Source organism: Terrapene carolina, unplaced genomic scaffold, assembly GCF_002925995.2.
Source record: "Terrapene carolina triunguis isolate 2854851 unplaced genomic scaffold, T_m_triunguis-2.0 Scaffold211, whole genome shotgun sequence".
Lineage (NCBI taxonomy): Eukaryota > Metazoa > Chordata > Testudines > Emydidae > Terrapene > Terrapene triunguis.
Genome location: NW_020664562.1, coordinates 24,065,936 through 24,083,595, shown reverse-complemented (window position 1 = coordinate 24,083,595; position 17,660 = coordinate 24,065,936).

The window sequence follows — 17,660 nt, the reverse complement described above, 5'->3', positions numbered from 1 at the left end:
GTCCCTGCTCCTCCCCCTCCCAGCACTTCCCGCCTGCTGCCTAACAGCTGATTGGAGGCACTTACGACTTTCCAGGAGGGAAGGGGAGGAGTGGGGACACAGCATGCTCATCAGGGAAGGTGCATGATACTCACATCTTTTAGCATGTAGGACTTTTCAAAAAGCTGCAAGCCGTGACTCTTTCCTGACTGGTGGATTACTAGTGGGACTTTGGAAATGCCAGTAGTGATTCTGGGCAACCCAGCCTACCCTTTGCTCATGAAGCCATACACTGGCCACATTGACAGCACCAAGGAATGATTCAGCTACTGGCTCAGCACATGCTGAATGACAGGTGAATGGGCTTTTGGTCATTTGAAAGGATGCTGGCATTGTTTACACACAAACTGGGATATTTTTCCTCACAAAGGTCCAAATGATTATGGGTACCTGCTGTGTCCTGCATAATATCTGTGAAGCAAAGGGGGTTGGGGGAATTTCCATAGGGGAGGAGGGCAGAGGTGGAGTTGCTGTCTGCTGAATTTGACCAGCCAGACACATGGGCTATTAGAAGAGCTCCATGTGGAGCTATATGGCTCAGGAAGGCTATGAAAGACCATTTTAACAGTGAGCCACAGTAGTGGTGTAAGGTGCTTTACCTGGCCCTGCTCTTTTGTAGCCTGGTAGGAATTGTGTGGTGACTGCTGTTCACAGAACTACAACTCAAGCTGTCTAAAGTGGCAACAACAGGGAGTCCCAGCCTCAGGGCAGATTGTTAAGAAACAGGGCACAAACCCCAAACTGGTTGTGTGTCACTTACCTCAGTCAAGTGCACCCTATATCTCTCACAGACAGTGCGTGTAGGCAATCCTATAATAAAAACTAACAAGATTTATTAACTAGGAATAAGAAATGAGTTATTTACAAGGCTAAGCAGGTAAAACACCACACTAATGAGATACAGTCTTAGGTTTTAAAAAGTAATAGAAGCTGCTGTAACATGCAAGCTCTATATGTCCTTTATGCCTAATCCAAGCTAAACAGGCAGGGATTGCTTGCTGATTCTTAGAAGTCTTGCCCTCTCCTTGAAGTCCAAGCAGCATAGGAATAACAATTTCTTCTTAACAGGGGTTTTTATTCCCTTCCCCCAGAGAGCAAGCTGATGGGACAAGTCTTTGTACATGTTTCCTCTCTGTGAGCATAGGGGGAGCAAAGTCTTTTGTCGGCTGATGTTCCACAGTGGCTTGTCTGGTATCTATAGTCCTTCTTGTGTTGGAGAGGTGACGATCACTCTTGTGGTAAACTAAAATTTCACAGTCACAATGTATATCCTCCAGGTCTTGTGCTCATGGTCTGATACAGCCTGGGCTTGCAGCATCTCATTATACATGTCATCCTGACTTTTCTCCTCATCTAGCTCAGGTTTTCCACACATGTGAAGGAGAGACCCAAAGGCCACAATGGCAGCAGCTGCAGATAAAGGCAGAGGTACCATTGTCAGCATATTCACTGCAGAAAGTGAAACTTAAGATACTGAATTCATTCTCCTTTTTCCCCTAAAGTTTTAAGGACTACCTACTTGGGATTGCTTTTGCATGGCGCCAGTCACACCACAGCCCTCTGGAGGTTGGAGAAGAGAGGAGGGTATTGCCTGGTTGCATGATTCTATTATTATAGGGCAATAGCACTGAATACTGGCACTGTTTTCAACAGGAAGTGGTGATATCAGATAAATAGCTTATCTCACTCCTGAAGGTAACAAAGGCAAAGAAAGCCCAGCTGCTGGTGGTGTCCTGGAATCGCCAGGCCCATATGCTGTTAGCCCATGTCCTGCAGTGGTGCCTGCTGAAGTTAATGGTGAGTGGAGATGGGAAAGTGTCTTCCCACCGAAGAAGAAATAAGGCAGCCCTCCCTAGAAACCTTTGGTGGAGGTTTGCGGAGTACCTCCATGAAAGTTTCATCAAGATCTCTCAGGAGGATTCAAGGGACATCCCATGTACATAAACAAACTGCTCTGCATGGACCACCACCCCTCGCCAAACTCTAGAGGCATGGATGGCAGGTATAATAGGCTGTGGGGTTTGGCGGGGAAAGTTTTTGCTTTATTATGCCCCATGCAGGATCTGGAGTTGCTAAGGAGGCAGTATTTGCTATTCAGCTTCCTGGGTTCATCAGTAATCTCTCTGGAGTCCAGGGAAATTACTGATGAATCCAGGAAGCTGAATAGCAAATACCACCTCCACGCTGCCCCGGAACCTGCATGGGGCATATCAAAAGCTTTTTCAGGACATAAGAATGGCCATACTTGGTCTGACCAAAGATCCATCTAGCCCAGTATTCTGTCTTCGGACAGTGGCCAATGCCAGGTGCCCCAGAGGGAATGAACAGAACAGGTAATCATCAAGTGATCCATTCCCTGTTGCCCATTCCCAGCTTCTGGCAAACAGAGGCTACGGACACCATGAGACGCTTTTCCCCAGGGCTCCTCCAGCTGGAGGCGGAGGGGGGAGCCGCAGGCGCACAGGCCTCTGGCCGTGGGGGGGCTTTGGTGGAAGGGACAGAGCTGGGGGCTAGCCTCCCTGAAGGGGAGCTCCACCCGCTGCCCATGAGAGGGGAATGAAGAGCAGATAGCAACTCTACCTCTTCTAGCACAGAGAATTAGTGAAGAGTCAAAAGATGTATCCTGGTACTTTGGGGGTCCCATCCCTGTAATTGGAAATTTATCTACACGCTTACCGGAGGTTTCTTACCTTGCATCTGGCTGGCCCGTGCTTGACTGGCTGGACTGTGGTGGAGTCAAAAAACAGGTCCTGACTGGTTCCCCCCACCCCCAGTCGCCTGTCCCCCATATTCCTCATCCAGCACCTCCTCCTCTTCGTTCACCACAGGGCCTGCAACTTGGGCTCCTCAGAGGAATCCAGTGGGGGAAGGCCCTTCACTGATCTGGCATGCAGCTCTTTTTAACAGTGGCAGAGGTCTGTGGCTCAGCACCAGATCAATTGTTGACCTCGCTGGGCCTTCTGGTATGCCTGCTACAGCTCCTTGGCTTTCATGCAGCACTGCTGCTGGCGTACCCTTTCTCCTGCATCCTCTGAGCAATCTGCTCACACATGTCAATGTTTTTATGATTGGTTCAGAGTTGTGCCTGCCAAGCCTCTTCACCCCACAGGCCCAGGAGATCCAATATCTGTCTACTCTAAGCAGGAGAACATCTGGAGCATGTAACTAGCAAGGTCAGCTGAGCAGTTGCACTCAATGAACACACCTAGCAGCTTTCCGCTATGCCAGATAACCAGGAAAAGGAATTTCAAGAATTTGCAGGACTTTAAAGGGGAGGCGGCTTCTGGTCTCCATGAGCCCTGGGCAGTGGAATTCACAATGGTGGCCATAGCAGTCAGCATGGGAAGTTGTGGGACAGCTGCTGGAAGACCGTTAGGATCAACATAGGTAATGCAATTTCTACACTTGCACTGTATTGAACTAAGTACATTGACTGTGACTCTGCACCATTCAGGGAGGTCTTGTTACTATGTTAGTGTAATGGAGTGATTGCATTGGTGGAAGGCAAATTTAAGTGTAGACACATGCACAATTAGGGCAACATAAGCTGCCTTGTGTCAACCTAACCTAGACCAGGCTCAAAAAGCTATTTCCTGGGATAAATATAGCAGAGCAGCATGGCCTCCAACAGGTGGCCATGAAGGCCAGGCACACCCAATCAGAGATGGTAAAGGTGAGTGAACAACATCTGGCTTCCATGATAACCAAAATTATCAAAGCATCTTTCAGAGAAGACACTTTACCAGCTATCCTAAATAATTCTATAGCTTGACCAATTCCAAAGTAAACCATACTGCACATCCTTCCATGACCTTGGAAACGACAGCCCTTTTCCTAACCTCTCTTTCCTGGCCAAAGTCATTGTCCCAGATTGAGGTGTCATTAAGAGGTGGTTTTGGAACAAATTGATAAAATAAACGGTAATAAGTCACCAGGACCAAATGGTATTCACCCAAGAGTTCTGAAGGAACTCACATACGAAATTGCAGGACTACTAACTGTCGTCTGTAACCTATCATTTAAATCAGCTTCTGTACCAAATGACTGGAGGATAGCTAATGTGACACCAATTTTTTAAAAGGGCTTGAGAGAAGACCCCAGCAATTACAGGACGGTAAGCCTGACTTCAGTACTGGGCAAACTGTTTGAAACTACAGTAAAGAACAAAATTGTCAGACACATAGATGAACATAATTTGTCAGGAAATAGTCAACATGGTTTTTGTAAAGGGAAATCATACCTCACCAATTTACTAGAATTCTTTGAGGGGGGGGCAACAGGCATGTGGACAAGCGGGATCCAGTGAATATAGCGTATTTAGATTTTCAAAAAGCCTTTGACAAGGTCCCTCACCAAAGGCTCTTAAGCAAAGTAAGCAGTCATGGGATAAGGGGGAAGGTTCTCTCATGGATTGGTAACTGGTTAAAAGATAGGAAACAAAGGGTAGGAATAAATGGTCAGTTTTCAGAATGGAGAGAGGTAAATAGCTGTGTCCCCCAGGGATCTGTACTGGGCCCAGTCCTATTTAACATATTCATAAATGATCTGGAAAAAGGGGGAAACAGTGAGGTGGCAAAATTTGCAGATGATACAAAACTACTCACAATAGTTAAGTCCCAGGCAGACTGCGAAGAGCTACAAAAGGATCTCTCAAAACTGGGTGACTGGGTAACAAAATGGCAGATGAAATTCAGTGTTGATAAATGAAAAGAAATGCACCTTGGAAAACATAATCCCAACTATACATATAAAATGATGGGGTCTAAATTAGCGGTTACCACTCAAGAAAGATCTTGGAGTCATAGTGAATAGTTCTCGGAAAACATCCACTCAATATGCAGCTGCAGTCAAAAAAGCTAACAGAATGTTGGGAATCATTAAGAAAGGGTTAGATAATAAGACAGAAAATATCATATTGCCTCTATATAAATCCATGTTACTCCCACCCCTTGAATACTGCGTGCAGATGTGGTCGCCCCATCTCAAAAAAGATATATTGGAATTGGAAAAGGTTCAGAAAAGGTCAACAAAAACGATTGGGGTATGGAATGGCTTCCTTATGAGGAGAGATTAATAAGACTGGGACTTTTCAGCTTGGAAAAAAAAGAGACAACTAAGGAGGCATATGGTGGAGGTCTATAAAATCATGACTGGTGTAGAGAAAGTACATAAAGAAGTATTATTTACTCCTTCTCATAACACAAGAACTAGGGGTCACCAAATGAAATTAATAGGCAGCAGGTTCAAAAGAAGCAAAAGGAAGTATTTTTTTTTCACACAATGCACAGTCAACCTGTGGAACTCCTTGCCAGAGGATGTTATGAAGGCCAAGACTATAACAGGTTTCAAAAAAGAACTAGATAAGTTCATGGAGGATAGGTCCATCAATGGCTTTTAGCCAGGATGGGCAGGGATGGTGTCCTAGCCTCTGTTTGCCAGAAGCTGGGAATGGACAACAGGGGATGGATCACTTGATGATTACCTGTTCTGTTCATTCCCTCTGGGGCACCTGGCATTGGCCACTGTCAGAAGACAGGATGCTGGGCTGGATGGACCTTTAGTCTGACCCAGTATGGGTGTTCTTATGTTCTTAGACGGTGATGGTGACCAATATCAATGTCTAACCTCTTAATAACCTGGATTCTTCAAGGAAGAGACATGTCACAGGGACAGCACTGCTAGCACTTGTAAACAGGCTTTTTAGTCTTGAACAGAAAATGAACTGCTGTGCTTCTTCTAGATTAACAATATTTCCATTATGGAGCCATCAGAGGCGTACTAGACTTAGCAAGAGTAAAGGACAAACACCTTTCTGGATCAACCATATTCCTCTTAGGGAGTTCCCAGGAAATATGAAAGGCACTGCTCCTTCATAAGGCCACTCACATGCAGAATACTAAAAGGATTGAGATTTTCATCCCTTTTCAACATACAGTATGAGGACACTTAGAAACATGCAGAAATAGAGACATACAGCTGATTTTTCCTCAGCCTTCATCATCACTAAGATGATCCAGTGCCTGGAAGAAATAACCATGATGCATAAAAAGTAGCTGGCTTATATTCAGACAATGAAAGACAGAACTGATGGTAGAAGAAAGACAAAACTTCAAGAATCTTACTGATACAGGATCCAATTCTCCAAAAAGGCTTGTGTGGAGCAGCCTCACTGACTTTGATAGAGCTTCATGAAGGCACAGAGATCATGGCCATAGTAATCTCACCAGCAATTGACCTCTGATTATACAGATCATGTATGGCCACAAGGGTACCCCAGACTTGCCACTGCCCCTAGACACACAATTGAACAGTGGCAAGAAACACTGTTTTCCATCTCTCTCTTACCAGGAGACTGGGTCTTTTCTTCTTAGATGAGGATCTTTTGCTGTGCTCCAGGAGTCCCCTCTTCTAGGTTAGATCATCTGGAGTATTACCAGGCCCTGGAAGCTACAACCCACACAACATGCAGAAACCTGTCTATCATAACAAATTTTTGGATGAACACATCACACTGGTGCTCTGCACACACAGTTGGCTCCCTGTCTGCTTCCACACCAAATACAAAATCCCAAACCACATAGTCTGGTTTTAACCCACAGAGGGCCATCTCAGGGGCTGACTCACCATCCATGACCCACTGAGCCAGGTGAATTCCACAGGGATTCTATAGAAGCCCAGAGTAAGAATCTCAAGCCTCAGAGCCAGAGTCTTCTCAGCATCAGGGGTCCGGCTGTGGAATGTTTGCTTTTTTTAAATCATAGATCAGAATGAACAGAAATCTGAGCATGCCGAGATCAAAATACAAGACTCACCTTTTCATTACAGCCTGCCCACAGTGACATCTCATCTCTCATGGGCATATTTAATGGAGATGACAGGGGATAAGAGGAGAATAAAAAAAAGTGGGAGAATTAAGAGAAAAGTCTGGGATGAGGGATTGGTAGAGAGCCTACTTCTTCTGGACATAACACCACCTAAACTGTTGTTTGGAGCTTACATTCTATAAGGATAGACAGGCCATGCTATCTCCTTGTAGGACTTGTCTACATGGTGTGGACTAATACTGTGCAGACAAGCATTATGTCTCACACTTCTGTTTACTTAATTGTGGTTTTCAAAAGATGGAAGAATTCAATTGCCTGCCAAACTGGTGGCCTAAAATTCTATATGTGGTTGAAAGTCTCAGGGCTTTGTTTTGGGAAGGGTGGGATGTACATATGCTGATCTGTGTGGCCAGGTGGATGTGTTATCTGAATTGTATTCAGCAAATAAAAAACCTCTGAAATATAACACCATGAACCCATGAGAATATAAGATTTGCAAAACTGTCTGTCATGCACAACTCAGATATTGACCAATATAATGTAATAGAAGTTCAGTTTAAACACTATAGAACACCAGTGCATTGAGGGATTAGTTCAGATGAAAGCAAGTAACTGACAGCAGTGGTCAGAGCAAGCATGGCACAGATAGGCACTGTAGAAGCATTGTTACATGTCATGCCAATTAACCCAAATCCTGACTAGCAACAGCTATGCCATTCTTTTCTAGGTCTTTGCTAAAGTGTCTTTTGCTATATGCTGTATTCTGATGTTGCATGATGAACTGCATCTTATTCTGTGCCATGTTCTGCTATATCAGTTAGTGGTTTATACAGTAAGGTGCACTACAGACTAAAAAGAGGCCAAAACTCAGGTTCTTAGCAGGTTTTATTTGTGTTGCCAAAATGGAAAGTCAGCAAATTAAAATAATCCACTGCACCAAGCTAAATCCAGTTACTAACTAAATATTTTTTCATGCTGTTTAAAAACAAAGCAGTAAGAGCTAGATTTATACTTTAAGAGAACTCAGTCATGTGCAAATACATCAATATTTTTTCATCAGTACTTGCTTAAATTTAAAAATCAGTTAGTTTGGCGGTTCTTCCCCATCTCATTCTAGACACTTATTTTCAAACATGGCTTTATTCAAATAAGTCTCCTAGAAATTCCTGCTACGTCTAGGAAGGCTTTGGCCCTGACAGAGCAAAACACTTAAGCATGTGCTTAGCTTTAAGCATATGCTTAAGTCTCACTGAAGAGAAGTGCTTAGCTGAATAGGTATGAAACTAAACATATGCTTAACTGCTGTGCTTCTTCAGGGACCCAGATCTTACAAACCTAGGACCCAGCTCTGCAACTGGATCTATGCAGCCAGCCTTTGTGCTCATGAGGATCCCCATTCACTTCCATGTGTGTGTAATGGTCCACCTGCAGAGATCTGATAGCAGGATTAGGGCCAAGAATTCCAATTTATTTTTATAAATATTTGAAACTATGTATTACTCAGTCTATAAAGCTAGCTCTTCACTGATATGGCTGCAGCCCATTTGTGTACCACAAGGACTTTCTGATTTCCATTGCCATGTGATGCATAAAAATGCACCAGAAGAAAAACCAAAAACAAGTATTTGTTGATGTGAAGTAGCATCATCCCAGAGAGCCATCCATTAGTAGCTGCTGTAATATGCAAGCTCTATTACCTTCTGGAGCCTGAGACTTTCATTTGTGTCTATATGTTTACATGCTTTAATTAAAAAAAATTAATGGAGATATCCTATCTCCTAGAACTGGAAGGGACCTTGAAAGGTCATCAAGTTCAGTCCCCTGCCTTCACTAGCAGGACCAAGTACTGATTTTGCCCCAGATCCCTAAGTGGCCCCCTCAAGGATTGAACTCACAACCCTGGGTTTAGCAGGCCAATGCTCAAACCACTGAGCTATCCCTCCCCCCTACAAGTTGTTTAACCTTGTAAACAACTCATTTCTCTCTAGTTGATAAATCTTTAGTTAGCATTATAGGATTAGCTAGAAGTGTTGTCTTTGGTTTGGGATCTGAGGTACAACTGACCTATGATAAGTGACTGGTCCCTGGGGACTGGGAGTAACCTGATTATTGTTGTGGCTTTTGGTATAAGGTACCATCTATCATGAAGGCAGTCATGCGTGGGTGGCAAACTAGACCAGGGTGCCCAAGGGGACAGTCTGAGTCCATGTTAAGGCTGTTGTAGGGCTTTAGGAGTTCACACTTGTTCCTTGGTTGGTAAAATCTAATTATAGAACATTACCAATTACTTTTTTGACTGAGGGTTTTGTTTGTTTTCTGAAAAATGCAGCTACGGTGACACCAGAACTTTTCACAAACTCATGCTAATTTCACTAAACTGGTTAGGTCAAAAAAAATCCCCCCCAAAATAAATCAAAGTGTTTCATTTCAACATTTTTGAATGGAAGGGTTTCCATTTGAAGTGACTTTTTGCTACAAAATTTTATTTAAAAATTATCTAAAACATTTAAAATGGTCAACTTGAAAATGATCCATTTGAAAATGCCTAAATGAAATGTTTCAGTCTAGTAGTAATTGATGACTTTTCAAGTCACCACATTTTGAAAGATTGTGTTTCATTTTATATCATTTTCCCCCCCATTTAGGAATTGCCAGTCAGCTGAAAAAAATCTATTATTCACACAGTTCTACCTAGAAGCCTCAGTCATGGACCAGGGCGCCATTGTGCGACGTGCTGTACAAACACAGCCCAAAAAGACAATCCCTGCCCCAAAAGGGCTTACAACTTAAGTAACTCCCAGATGATCCTGCAACCTCAACTCAAATTATTGGGAGAACTTGTGTGTAATGTTACTCATGTGAACAAGTGTTTGCAGGATTAAGGCCTAGATTACACTGTGACAAGTTACCCCCCTCAGCCGGGGTGCCACCTGATGTCCTGAGGTACCACTGAGCCCGCCTGTTCCACCAGCCTGGACTTCCTCACGCTGTCCTGCTGAGCCAAGACTTCAAGCCTCCTCCAGCACACACTCAGCTGCAGAAAGACAGAGACACTGAAATCAGGTCTGCATGAGAAGACTCAGCTAGGGAATTTCCCCACACTCAAATGCACACCTCCTCTGGAGTGTAAACCCAATATTGTATTGTCTTGTGCTGCACAGAAAACTGTACAACGTATGCTCATGAAATTCACTCTCTCCCTCAATGTGGAGGAAGATATGCACAGCTTCACCCCCCGCAACCCCCGCCCCCGAGTTATGGATTCCACAAACTGGGTTTAGAAAAAACAAAAACAAGTTTATTAGCTACAAAAGGTAGATTTTAAGTGATTATAAGGGATAGCAAACAGATCAAAGCAGATTACTGAACAAATAAAACAAACACACAAACTAAGCTTAATACATTAAAGAGACTGGCTACAAGTAGTAATTTCTCACCCTAAATGTTGTTTTAGGCATTTCTTTCACAGGCCAGACACCTTCTCCAGCCTGGGCTCAGTCCTTCTCTCCCCTGCCCCCTTTCTCCTTGTTTCTTAGATGTTTCCAGCAGTCATCCTGGGCGGGGATTCAGTGAAGAATGAACCAAGATTAACTCACTTCCCTGCTTTAATTAGGATTTACATATGGTGGGAATCCTTTGTTTCCCAGTTTGATCCCCACCCCCTATTAGTGGAAAAATACTAGTAGTCCAAGATGGAATCCAGTACCAGGTGACATGATCACATGACCCTGCAGTGTCAAAGCAGCCAGGAGTCAAAGGTTGTTTGCAGCATCCCAGGAAGCTTCTCAGGAAGGTGGGAGATTAGCATCTTCAAAGTCCTATTGTTCCCCCTAATGGCCCATCCAAGCTGATTGCATTTTGTCTGGTGGGTGTTCCACAGGTGTAAACACAGTTGTAATAGGTACATAGACAATATTCCCAACTTCAGATACAAATAGGATAATCATAGTCAATACATCATAACCTTTCCAATGATACCTCACACGATCCATCTTGCATAAAACATATCTTAGTTATGGCATATTTATATCATAACAATATCTCTGAAGAACATAGGGCATAGTGCCACAGACAAAACATAAAGAACATTCTAGGCTCTGATGCTATATCATGTTTCAGAGCATTTGGATGTCAATTTAATTTTCACCAGAGTTCTGCAATACTCATGTTGTAAGGCCCCTTCAGGTTAGTAGATAGGATCCTAAATAAGTCTCCTCAAAATAGAGGCTTCACAATGTGTTTACAAATATGTTTGTGAAATATCTGAGTGAAAAATCACAAGTTATACTTAATAAATACTCAGGGTGCGAAGTGCATTGTAAAAAAAAAGTGCTGCTCAAATGAATGACAAAAAGATTGATTTGTAGATTTCTTTGTACACCAGATTTGCAAACTGTGAGACCGATCCTTCTCCCACTGAGGTCAAATGGAATTTTTCCAGTGACTTCAGTAGGAGGAGGACCTGGTTCTTAATGCACAAAAGAAAGGCTGTTTTAATAAATTGTGTGTGTGTGTGTGTAGAAGAGATACTACACATATAGATGCAAAAACAAAACAAGCAACTAGCTAAAGGCAGGTAGCAAACAATATATTCAATAACAGCTATCAGAATCCCAACAAAGGCAGCCAGGGCCAATGGTCAGAGCAAGGGCAAACCTGAGGCTGGGGAGTAGCAGAGTAGTTCATAGTCAGGTCCAGACCAGGGTCCATACCAAGGGTCAGAGTCCAAGTCAGACTTCAGGATCTGAGTCAAGAGGCAAAGTCCAGATCAAGCCAGGGATGTAAGAGCAATCATTACAACTGCAGAAAATCCACACTGTTACCTGGACACTTCCTGAACTGCCCCTTGAGTTTATATAGGGCAGGGAGTCAATCAGGAGCCAGGGTGCTTCTGTCTGTCAAACCCCTGAGGCAGAACTTCCAATGGCCTGTGTCTACAGAGGGTCATGGGAATTTGCATGCAAGCTACCTGTAGTTGCTGCTGGGTGGCAGCCTAAAGCTATCTACTGCCTCCTACTAGGCCTGGGTTCTAGACCAAGGGTGTTATTACAACGTGAGTATTTAAGAATTCTGTTCAAAATTAAATTGATACTCAAATGCTCTGAAATATGCTGTAGCATCAAAGCCTAGAACTTGCCTTTCCCTATGTCTGTGTAATTTAGGCCTTGATGCTGCAAACAATTAAGCATATAAGTACTCCCACTAAACTCAATGCAACTACTCAGACTGTAAAGTTACTCATGTTTTTGTAGAGTCGGAGCATTAAACTGTAGGTTTGTTGGGAGAGGCACCATGCTTTTATTCTTGTAAAGCATCATGCAAACTTACAACATAAATATGATATAATGTTAATAAGCACTGCCATTTAATAATTATAGAAACACGTACCTGCAAAAGGCTTCTAAATTTACATCAGAGCAAAAGTACACTACTTGAACATAAGGCTCCAATTTGTATCAAAGGTGTGACTTAGTTTCAAACTAAACTTTGATGAGACAAAGTATCTGATTCTCATTTATACAAAGGCCACTTTATGTCTCTCTATTGCAGTGTAATTATCATTTACTCCCACTTTAAGACCCCGTGCCACTTTAAGACAGTGCCAAAGCAGTATCAAATGGCCTCAGAGAAAATAAGAATCAGGACCCAAATGTTTTATCTTGACTTAATGATATAATGTTTTATCAGCAATATTTAAAAAATTAACTCTCTGTGTAAGTCCATTGTTTGAGGACATTTCAGATGAGTAAGCAGTAGCTATGTCAGCTACTAGCTAGTGATCTTTTTTTTGACACCCTTCCCCAAGTGAATTGCATAGACAAACATACTCTGTTTGAACAAGACCAATGACAGCAAAATTGCTTGCTTGTCTCTAAAAAGACTCTAATAATGTGCATCAAGGGAGAGACCCATGGTCTGACAGACTTTTTTCCCCCCAGTGTAAAACATAAAAAAACCCATTTCAATAGCAAGGAAAAATCAGTTTAAAGTGCAGCCCCAGTTAATTATATCCAAAAGAGTAATAATAAAATAAACTATTAAATTTTAGAACTTCCTCTTTAAAGTATTAAGCATTTGGCAACTGTGATGTAGTTAAATAGCATGCTGAAAAATGGACTCAATCACTTGATAGTGAGGTACCAGTCAATTACACGTGGACTGTATTTGAATACCAGTACACCTATTTCAAATCATACTTAGAATAGGTAGTTTTTATTGGGTTAGCTTTAGCTACATATTTATGGCTTTTTAATTCTTAAATTAAAATTAACTCTCATTCATCTGCAAACAGGAAATACCTCAGTCTGGTCACAGCTCTGCAAAGCAGCAGTCTCTGCTGTGGTGTGTTTAGCTAAACAGAAATTAAAATGTGAAGGTGGCTTGCTGGCTCCTCACGTAACACAGGAGAGGCCAGAAAACTTACCGCTGTTTTTAAAAACAGCAGTTCAATTCCTGGCACAAACACTGAGGCTAGTTTAAAAACTCCAGTGGCTGAAAAGATGCTAGATTGTGGGCCCACTGTAGCTCAGAGCTGTGGGGAAACTTGCTTTGATATCACTTTTGTAAACAGCGAAGGCCAAGGGACGGAATGAAAAATGGAGAAGAGATGTGAATAAAGGTTATTACGGAGGAATGTTCTGCCCTTTTCACTCAGCTACTTTAAATATTTGTTCAAAGTTTCAAATGTAAAGGTCATTTAATTTGAATAAAGGGACATTATAAAAAGCTCTTTAATGCACAATACTGCACTGTTATATAGCCATTAAACACTAATAATAGCCTAGGGCCAGCTCACCCCCTCCCAGGGTAAAACATGTTGGGGGAAGGGGTTGCCCTAGCCCCCCAAACCCAGTAGATCCCAAGGAGCCCTCAAGAAACCAAGGCCATCTACACAGGACTCTGGGGTTCCACGCCAGCTCTGGAACCACAGAAACCCCTCCAGTCCACAGCAGCAGGCTCCCTGGGTGTCACATTACCAAGCAGCAGCTGCCCCTGTGTTCCCTGTAAAGAGGGGTTCCCCACTATAATGTCCTATGCCGTATAACCTTTCCTTCCTGATCACTGAGAGAAATGTACATCCCATTGCCCCCAGCCCTATCCAGCCAAGACTCACCTACTGCTTGCTCAACCCCCTCTCTCCATGTGGAGTCTGACCCTGAAGGATCTTGCCTTCGGCTACATACAGCGGGCCTGGTGCTGATTGCCACAGATTCCTGATTTATTACATCATTGTGAATCAAGGCCAGTATTTTTATTTCAGCTCAGCTTGAGCTTCATGGCACTATGATGTGTGGTCATGTGACAGCAGATTTTAGAATTGTGAGAAAGCAGGGCAGGCACTGAAGGGAGCAACTATCCCAGGGCTGACAGCTCTTTAAAGGGGAAACACAGTTAGTGCCATGGACGTAGAAGACAGAAGATCTGCCCCTCCTATTTATTAGGTAACAAACCATTGTCCAAGGGACTTTTGATTCCCTCAAATCCTTCCTCAGAACTCATTCCTTTTCAGCAGCTTTAGATCACTGATCTCAGCTCCCATGCCCTCTGCTCTTGCTCCCATGAATTTGCACATGTAAAATGCAAACACATATAGAACAAAGCAAGATGAATATGAAGCAGAAAAATTAAATGCTCTAAACTCCAAAAGCAAATCAATTTCCCTCTTATTTTCTGTGACCTCCTTTCACCCTCTCATCTGTTGTCATTGCCCTGGATGTTATCAATCTTTTCTCACTATCAGGCCTCCAGTGTGCAGACCTTGTCTTTCTACTTCTCTGTACGATGCCAGGCACATACATGGTGCTATATAAATAAGAATATCCAAGGCCCATGGGAGTTGGTTCAACAGAAGTGCCCAATCTCTCTGCATGAGATAAAGTGACACCCTAACTTGTGTCAGGACTGCTGGCCATATTTAGGCCTGCACAATAACTATGTCATCCAGACTGCTTGATAAGGACTTCAGTAGCCTCACCTATTAGTGCTTGGCTACTGAAAGGGGATGACCTACAAAGAAGGGGGAGACACACTTTACCTTTGCCCCTTTAAGGAGATGGCTATCATGGGATACTTCCCTACGTGCTTCAAGAAAGTGGCAGCTCTCTTAGCCATTATTTCAGAACTTCACATGGTGTCTGAGCTCTTTGGCAGTGCCTGAGGTATACCCTTGGCAATTACTGTTTACTTGCCTTACATGCAGTGTTTCTGTGCTCTGCGGAGATTCTGCTGATGTGCTACATTGTTAAACATTAAATACCACTTCAACAATTATCAGTGCAAACAAGCATCATGGTTTGAATTATACCCACTGGACAGCACCTGAATCTTCTGAACTATATGTTGTAAGAGTGCCGTTGAAGCATACCAAGTCTTAAATATTTATGGTTCTATTCAAAGGGACAGATCTTTAGCAAGGCAACAAGCAATGGCATAATTAGAAATTAGCTTCAAAAAATTATGTACAGAAATAAGGGTGCTATAAAGTATGTGAATCATTTTAATTTTCTATAACATGTAAAATCAATTCAGAATGCTAAGGCTGCAGTTGCTAGCAACTTTAAATGCACAAGAAGAGGGGCCAAACCACTAAGGGGCAAATCTCAGTTCCCTCGCTGGTTAACTGAGTAGGGTGCTGGGGATCTCCCACACATACATTCCACTCTGCAGTAGCATCACTCTGATTCCATAGTGGTACTAGCTAGCCAGTGGATGTAAGCAGTGACATGTCCAGCAACTCTGTCCTGCCCCCAAAGAGATGGTGAGCACAGCCACACAGGGAGTCCCCTGGAAGCATGGCTTTAAAGTATAAAGGGGATGTGCAAGCAAAATCCCTCTCCCTCCCCTGCATGCAGTAGAGTTGCACCAGTTCTACTACATCTGGGACATATCACCCACGCACAGAAGGGCAGGATTTTCCACTTACAGCATCTTTGAACAGGGTGGAGAGGGGGTTATTTTTATAATGTGGGGCCCCATCCTACTCCCATTGGGGTCAATGGAAACCCTCCAATGGACTTCAGTTTCAGCAGGCCCATGCCCCTGGTTCTGAAGCCCAAAGTTGCCATGCTGTTGCTAAAAATGGGCTAAATGACCTAGCAGCTTTTTCCCATCTCTTATCATGGATGTAATTTAACAGTTGTTTAAAGGGTCAGTCCTAACAGTGCCTGACAATACTACTAGAGTTAAAGTGTTCGGACATTTCAATGATCCCTCCCCCCCCCTTAGGTGAGTGAAACTCAGCTGTTAGAAACTTGCTCCAGGTTGAAACTCACCCTTTGAGGGCTCATCTCAGAAGTTGTTTATTTACAACATTTCACAAATCTGTTGCGGCACTTTGGAGATTTAAGACTGAAAAAATCCAAACTTTCTGGGAAGTGGGAAGGAATGGAGCTTCCATCGCTACTTTGTGGTTCATATAGCTCATAAACAGCTCGTGTAAGTCATGCTTTGAAATCAAATTTTACAGGCCTTTAGCAGATAATGAGAAGAAATCCCATCTGGTAGGTTGAAGGAAAAAAAGGGGTTAAGGTATCGTTCTAAAAATCATTAACTTCACATGCTCAGTGCAATCCTATCCACAGCTACTAATCTAGGTTGGTATGGCATCATTACATTTGCATATTCTAATCATGGCATTCTTGGTACTTCTGCCAAATCCATTATTAGGGCTGTCAAGCAATTAAAAAATTAATCGCGATTAATCACGCCATTAAAAAATTAATCGCGATTAATCGCAGTGTTAAACAATAATAGAATACCATTTATTTAAATATTTTTGTATGTTTTATACATTTTCAAATATATTGATTTCAATTACAAAACAGAATACAAAGTGTACAGTGCTCACTTTATATTTATTTTTGATTACAAGTATTTGCACTGTAAAAAAACAAAAGAAATAGTATTTTTCAATTCACCTAATATAAGTACTGTAGTGCAGTCTCTTTATCATGAAAGTTGAACTCACAAATGTAGAATTATGTACAAAAAATAACTGCATTCAAAAATAAAACAATGTAAAACTTTGGAGCCTACAAGTCCACTCAGTCCTTCTTCTTGTTCAGCCAATTGCTCAGACAAACAAGTTTATTTACATTTGCAGGAGATAATGCTGCCCGCTTCTTGTTTACAATGTCACCTGAAAGTGAGAACAGCTGGTTTCATGGCACTGTTGTAGCCGGCATTGCAAGATATTTACGTGCCAGATACGCTAAAGATTCATATGTCCCTTCAGGCTTCAACCACCATTCCCAGTTTAACTGTGCGATTAAAATTGCGATTAATAGCAATTAATTTTTTTAATCGCAATTAATTTTTGAGTTAATCGTGAGTCAACTGCGATTAATCAACAGCCCTAATTATTATATTACTATATAATAATAGTCCAAAAAACAAATGTAATACAGAAATGGTCATACAAAAATGTCCGTAAAATATTGTGAGACAAAGCCAACAAGACAAAGGAATCTCATAGGGAAGACAGCCAGTCTCCAACACTTAGGCCCTCTTGTGTCTTCAAACCAATCCTGCTTACATCACACACAGGGCTGGCTCCAAGTTTTTTGCCGCCCCAAGCAAAAAAAATTTTCTGCCCCTTCCCCGCCCCATTCCAACCCCTTCCCCAAATCCCCGGCCCCGCCTCCTCCCCTAGGCGTGCCGCATTACCTCTCCTACCCCTCCCTCCCAGGCAAGCCTGCGGGGGGAAGCGGAGTGGCGGCGGGCTCGGGGGAGCAGGCAGCAGTGGAGCGGAGGTGAGCTGGGGGGGGGAGCGGTTCCTCTGTCGTCGTCCACCCCCCC